At 33.7% G+C, this 6,972-nt stretch overlaps 1 long non-coding RNA gene and 1 pseudogene across 3 annotated transcripts in view; one reads left to right on the top strand and one right to left on the bottom strand.

Annotated features, from left to right (window-relative positions):
• LOC107847706 overlaps nucleotides 1–936 on the top strand; it is a 20,905-nt gene extending 19,969 nt beyond the window's left edge. For all 3 annotated transcript variants that reach the window (XR_001667620.2, XR_007047031.1, XR_001667619.2), the window contains one exon: nucleotides 431–936. This is a non-coding gene — a long non-coding RNA (uncharacterized LOC107847706). The remainder of the gene's footprint in view (nucleotides 1–430) is intronic.
• Nucleotides 1–6,527, bottom strand: part of LOC124885277 — a 28,031-nt pseudogene extending 21,504 nt beyond the window's left edge.
• Nucleotides 6,528–6,972: the final 445 nt, after the last annotated feature.

Genomic DNA, 6,972 nt, shown 5'->3' with positions numbered 1-6,972 from the left:
CTAAACATATTACAAAAATCCCTCATATACACAGAATGCTATGTATATGTCGGTTATGTTATGTATATTAATAGAGAGAGAGTAAAGTAATTAAAAAAGTGGGAGAGAGTGTATTACTTTTAAAAGGTTGGTATTTATGTTATTTATACTTTATTTTATAGCAATATGAAGTTATACCGTAAACTGATTTCATATGGAATCTTATTCTAACTACCTCCATGGCTCTTTGAAAAATGGTTTAATTGATTCCATAACCATAAGTTCGGCGCTATATGCAGGAATGAATCTGCAATAAAATTATATTAAACCATCTTAGCTTTCGAAAATTTTAAAAATTAAGGAAAAAGATAAGGGTTGCTTACCCATCACCTTCAGGGACAATAATTATCCCCTCGAAATTGTCATATTCTAATACCTCTTTAAATTTCAGATTCTGGGAAGCAATTGTTGTAGCATTAGACGTTGTAGAACTATCAATGGATGACAATGTTGATGTGCTAGGACCTTCAATTCTCAATCCAGAAAGGCTAGATGAGGACGATGTCGAAGGCACAGATGAAGAGTTACTATGCAAACTATTATGGGAAGAGGTGTGGAACTGGTCAGACGGTGAGGGCATGAAAAATGCATTTGGTAGTGAAATAGTTGACCTAGAAAGAGGAGGAAGATTTAAGTAGTTGGTGGAGGAGTTGTGGTAACAAGTGATGGTGTATATTGACCTGTAGGAGGATTATCAGGTCCCTTCTTACTTTTGTTACGCTGTTTATTACCATTACCCTTTAATGCCATTAATTTTCTATACTAACCACCTGATAAAAAAAGAACAACCAAATTAGCAAACAACCTATATTCCTCATAAAAGAAAAGTTGGACATATAAATCAGTTGTGTAATGAATGAAGTGTAATGAATGACAGGAAATAATTACTTTGTGCCAGCAAGGGACAGCTACGATTTCTCAGCCATTAACAATTAAAATGTTCATGTTTTTCCATAGTTTCAGAAATCTTAAAATAATGTATGCATTAAAATGTACGTTTTTCCATAGTTTCAGAAATCTTAATGGATTAATGCAATATAATTAAGTAGTACTAATTGAACAAAATAGTCTACATATATATACTATAGAAATTCACCATTGCTATTTAATCTAATAGTGTTTTTACTGGCACTACAAATTTTAACAAAGAAAAGATACTATTATAAAGTAAAATAGCAAAAACAGGCAGCTAAAATGCAATTTAAGACTCTGTTACTACAAATTACTACTATTAATAACAATTCAATCCTCATCACTTGATTCATAGTCATTCATCAATTCTTTTTTGTCGCTTGATTCATAGTCATTCATCAATTCTTTCTTGTTGCTTGATTCATAGTCATTCATCAATTTCTCATCATTTTTTTCATTTTCATCAAGTAAGTCTTCCTCTCTTCTTTCATTTTTTTCAAGTGACTTTTTTTCACTTATTTCATTTTCATTAGTTGGATCTTCCTCGTTTGCCTACATGTTCCTTTTTCATAATCATTAACATTCAATCTAAGTTCAGAAGGATCAAATTCTTCATATAAGCCTTTGCTATGCTGCAACTCACCTACTAATTCATCATCTACTCTTTCTTCAACACTTGAAATGTCATTCTGATGTGCTATATCTAATGCATCCTCTACTTCAACTTTACCCACGGGCTTTATTTTTATAGCTACCTGTCATGTTGATTTATTCTTACACAAAGGATAAGTAGCATAATGCACTTGTTTCATATTTTGTGCAATGAAAAATGGATCGTAGAGTTCATACTCCCTTGTAAACTTAATTTCAACTATTTTGTATTGAGGGTGCATCTTTATACTTTACCTAGGCGTAGGATTGTACCACTTACGCGGAAAGAGTATCAACTTTTCTTTCACCAACCACCATGATAATCGAGTTCTAAAATCTCTTGAAGCACACCATAATAATCAACACTACCATCAACTTTCACCCACACCCCACCTTTATTGATGTTCTTGCTCTTAGAGAACTCTTCTATATGAAATCTGTATTCATTAATTAAGTACTAAGAAAATTTTCTGACTTTAGCATAGGGTCCTTAAGCTTAAGCTATATCACATACAAATTGGCCATTTGGGTCATAATTAACTTGATTATGAACCTATAAAAAGTTCAAGAAAGGTTAGAACTTATATATACATAAAATTGAACAAAAGTGTAAATCGTATTATATATTAAAGTTACACTTACATATTCTCTAAATCATACTGAAAACATAGGATAAACAACAACATGCCCGTGTAAAGCCACAAAGTAGTTGTCTGATAAAGTTATGTCTTTCATTAGTTAAAGCTTAGATAGACCTTGAATGATTGTGGCTAATATAAATATACTCACTTGTAAAAAGATAGGACCTTGGAGCAATTTAATAATACATGTGCTGTAGCTAACTTAAGCTCCACCTCCTTCAAATATCGATCTGGATCAAGTTTCGAACTTTCTTTACTTGGTTGATTGAATATTAGAAACGGTGGTGCTGAAATATCTGTATTGTGTCCATCATCATGCCTGTTAGGTCGATTTCTCAGACATGGCACATCATGTTCGAAATAATATGAACCCTTAAATATTGATCTCTCAATTCGAGATTTATTTTTTATGGTCCGCTTACATTTGCTAACGATCCTGCATAGTATGATCTTTTAGATGAAATAATGTTCAATTAAAACACATAAAGGTAAATGTTAACAGTCATTACCTCTCAAAGGGATATATCCATCTACACTGAACAGGCCCTCCAAGTCATGCCTCTCGCACAAGGTGAATTGAAAGATGCTCCATAATATCTAAAAAAAATAGGAGGAAACTTTTTTTCCAATTTGTTTAAGGTTAAGCGAATGTTGATATCCATCAAAAATAGGTTCTCCCCCCTTAATGTGTTAGAACATAAATCTTTGAAAATAAGCTTATCTCTGTTACGAGCTTCCATATTCTATCGGGCAATGCATTGAATGCAATAGGAATCTATGACTCCATGAAAATGTGACAGCCATGGCTCTTCATAGAGGTCAACTTTCCTTCCGCCATGTCAGCGCACCTGGATAAATTTGACTCATATCTATCTGGTATTCTCAAATTCCTAACCCAATCCCAAATCACTCTTCTATTATCCAAAGTGAATGTGTAACTGGTCTTGGGCTTCTGAATCTTATTGTTTAAGTATGTCAAGTACAACTCACTGCGCCGACAATACTCATTTAAGTCCATCCTAGCCTTCAAGTTATCTTTTTTTTTGTTACTTACATCCATCACAATATTAAACAAGTTATTAAAGAAGTTTTTCTCAATATGCATGACATCCACATTATGAGGTAGAATATTATGCTTCCAGTAATCTAACTCCCAAAATATGTTTTGTATAGTCCAATTATGTGTAACACCATATCCAGGTATCTTGGATGGTGGACACTCTGTTACTTTAGGCAGATTCCTCACTCTATTTCAAATTTCTTCTCGCGACAAGGTTGGCGGTGGCTCCTCAAAATCAGACTTATTCTTCATAAAATCACTAGTATTTTTTCTAAACTCATGTTGCATTGACAATAATCGACGCTGATAGTTAAATCATGAGTTCTTACCCCTATGTTTCAAAGTGAATGTTTTTCTGTCTTTCATATAACAAGGGCAAGCTAACTTTCCCGCAGTCGACCACCCAGACAACATTTCATAAGTAAGAAAGTAATTTATAGTCCACATCAAAGCAGCACACAATCTAAAATTTTGTTTGATTGATACATCATATGCTTCCACACCTTTCTGCCACAATAAGTTCAACTCATCAATCAATGACTGCAAATATGCATCAATAAAAACTTTTGGATTGCGAGGACCTAGAATAAAGAAAGAAATATACACGGACTTGTCATACACAACTCAGGAGGGATATTATAAGGAGTCACAAACATTGGCCAACATGAATTTGGTATAGTTGAGACAGAAAATAGAGTGAATCCATCAGTAAATAATCCCAACCTAATGTTTCTTGGTTCCCTAGCAAAATCTGGATACGCACTATCAAAATGCTTTCATGCTTTCTCCATCTGACGGATGACATAAAACATCCGGTGGTCTTTTATGTCCATAGTGTCATCTTATATGAGGGGCAGAGCTCATTAATGCATACAACCTTTTAACCGTGGTATAAGGGGTAAGTAATGCATCGACTTTACCAAAACTTCTTCCCTTTGGTATGTGTGACTTTCTTATAACGAGGCTGGTTACAAAATTTGTTATGTTCTAAATTTGAATCTTTCTTATAGAATAACATGCAACCTTTTTTGCAACAGTGAATCCTCTTTGATGAAAGTCCTAACTTGAAAACCAACTTCTTTGTGGTGTAGAAATCTTTGGATAATTCAAGTTTATTTGGGTTAAGTTCATTCATAAGTCCAATGATTGAATTCATTCCCTCTTGAGAAATAAAATAATTTGACTTAATTCTTAGTAATCTAATTGTAACAAATAACTTGGAATTCACTGATCCTTTGTATAATGGATGACTAACTTTCTTTAATTGTTCATAAAAATGCTTAGCCTCATCATTTGATTCATTTGAGCCCCCGAGTGTGTCCCAAAAGCATTCCTGACCATCTCACTATATCGAGAACTTTCAATATTCTTCTCTCTTTTGGGACTTCTCTCGCCTCAAATGAATTTTGAAAAGCAAAATCATTAGCAATAATAATCTCTCCATGAGCTATCCACATAATGTAATTCAACATAAACCCCTTCTTATAAAGATGTAACTTAACAAGATCTAGACTCAATAACTTGGTATAGGTAATATTGGCACAAGAAACTTACAGTACTGCCAAGCGGCCATCCCACCCCACCTAAAACACAATGCAACAACAGAATTAATAGACGCCATATAACAGAACTCATCGTCGCAGTGCCTTCACCACCAACCAAAAGGGCCCAATACCACCAATGGCGCAATGCCTTCAATGACGTCAATACCACCAACTCACCATCGTCGTTTAGAGAGAGACAGATAGGGCAGTAGAGAGAGAGGGTAGTGAGAAGATTCTCACCCTATTTTAGAGAGAGGGCCTCTATAAATGTAATCTTTAATTTATATTTTTATAATAATTATTTAATAATTAAAAATAATATATTTATTTAATTATTTAATAGTTTTGACTACAAAAGTCTGTAAATATTTAATCATATATTTAATTAATTATTTACAAATTTTTTTACTACCATTATCGAATTATAATTTTATTAATAATTAATATTCTTAGAATATTCCGACCAAAATGATTGAAATGTTTGGTCAAAATAGTGGTGGCAATTTTCATATGCCTTGCCCGACTACTATAGTCGGAATATATATATTTTCTAGAATTTACCGCCAAATCTTATGATTGTTGTTGTCGGAAATAGTATCGGAGAAATATTTTATAAAAAACAAAAATTAAAAGTTAAATGTTCCAACTAAAATAGTTGGAAATTAGCGATTGATTTTTTTAGTCGGAATTTACAATCGAAAAAATACGAATTTCTGATAGTGGCTATGGCCCTTTCAGCTTCAGATGAAGTAAGCTAAGAGAGCTAAGAGAATCCTGGTGGAGGATCGGGCTTATTTCCTTTATCAGGACTGTACCAAGAATACCTTGTGGAGTCCAAAATTGTGGCAGATTCACTTTTCAAGAACTCGGGATATGTTTTAAAATTCTTGGTTGGATCATAGGGAGGCAATTTACTTACTTTCATTTCCATGGAATCTCCCCTTTTCCAATAAGAATTGAGCTCCAAATCCTCTATATCAACATCAGCAGCAAAAGTTTTGCAGGCATCAGCAATGGACCGACATCCAGTGCACCGACAAAGGTTCCCTGCTATGGCCTTTTCAGCTTCGGATGAAGTAAGCTTAGAGAATCTTGGTGGAGTATCAGGCTTGTTTCCTTTATCGGCATTGATGAGAGCCGAGAAAAATGACATACACATGCCAGGAGTGCACAAGCCACATTGAGAAGCATGAAAACCAGCAAACCTTTCATGAATAGAGTGAAAACCATCTCTAGAGTTCCTAAGGCCTTCACTTGTAGTAATTGAACGACTATTTAGACTGCAAAGAAATGTAATACACGAACTCACGCTATAATCCTCGACCTTTTTAAGCTTGGAATCATACTTTGACACTAGAACAACACAAGCTCCACAACTACCAGTAACCATACATATTTCTTTGTGAAGCCAAAATATAGAATATGTTGCACAAAACATAATCAGATTAGAGATGGAAAGTGAAGTTATGATTCTTTTTAAAAAAACCTATGAAGTAATAAGGATTGTATATAGTTTAACATAATGTTAAGATGCAAAAGTTTTAACTTTTACATTGATCAAGTAGTTGTACTGTTACATTGATCAAATAAGTACTGTTTTATTGCTTCTATTAGTTTGTTAGCTGAAGTAGTTAGTTGTTAGTCAAGTAGTTAGTGGCTAATCAAATTGTTAGAGTCAGTTAGGAAGATTCTAGAAGATCATGTGAGGATTATGTGAGTGAGTCTATAAATACCTACTCATTTGATCTATGTAACTAACTTCATTCAATAAAATTCAATTTTTCATTCTTCATTCTTGAGTAATGCTTCAATTATGTAGACTTTGTGTGATGTATTTTCTACAGTTTAACATGGTATCAGAGCAATCGATCATGGAGACTTAGAAGAGGGAATCGATTATGTTGATATTCCTATTGTTAAAGTTTTTGCTGGTCATTTTTTTATGAGCTGAAGAGAAAATTTAATCTCTGCCTTGTGAGTCGAGATTTCAGAGTGTTCTAAAGTTGTGTGAAGTTTAGTTGTGTTTTGTTAAACAATAATGGCACCAATGATTAATCCTAGTGATCCTCTATTTCTGGGAGCTTCAAATGTGGCTGGACTTGCATTGATCCCAATCAAACTTGTT

This window comes from Capsicum annuum, chromosome 11 (genome assembly GCF_002878395.1).
Source record: "Capsicum annuum cultivar UCD-10X-F1 chromosome 11, UCD10Xv1.1, whole genome shotgun sequence".
NCBI lineage: Eukaryota > Viridiplantae > Streptophyta > Magnoliopsida > Solanales > Solanaceae > Capsicum > Capsicum annuum.
This window is presented reverse-complemented; position numbering and strand designations above follow the sequence as displayed.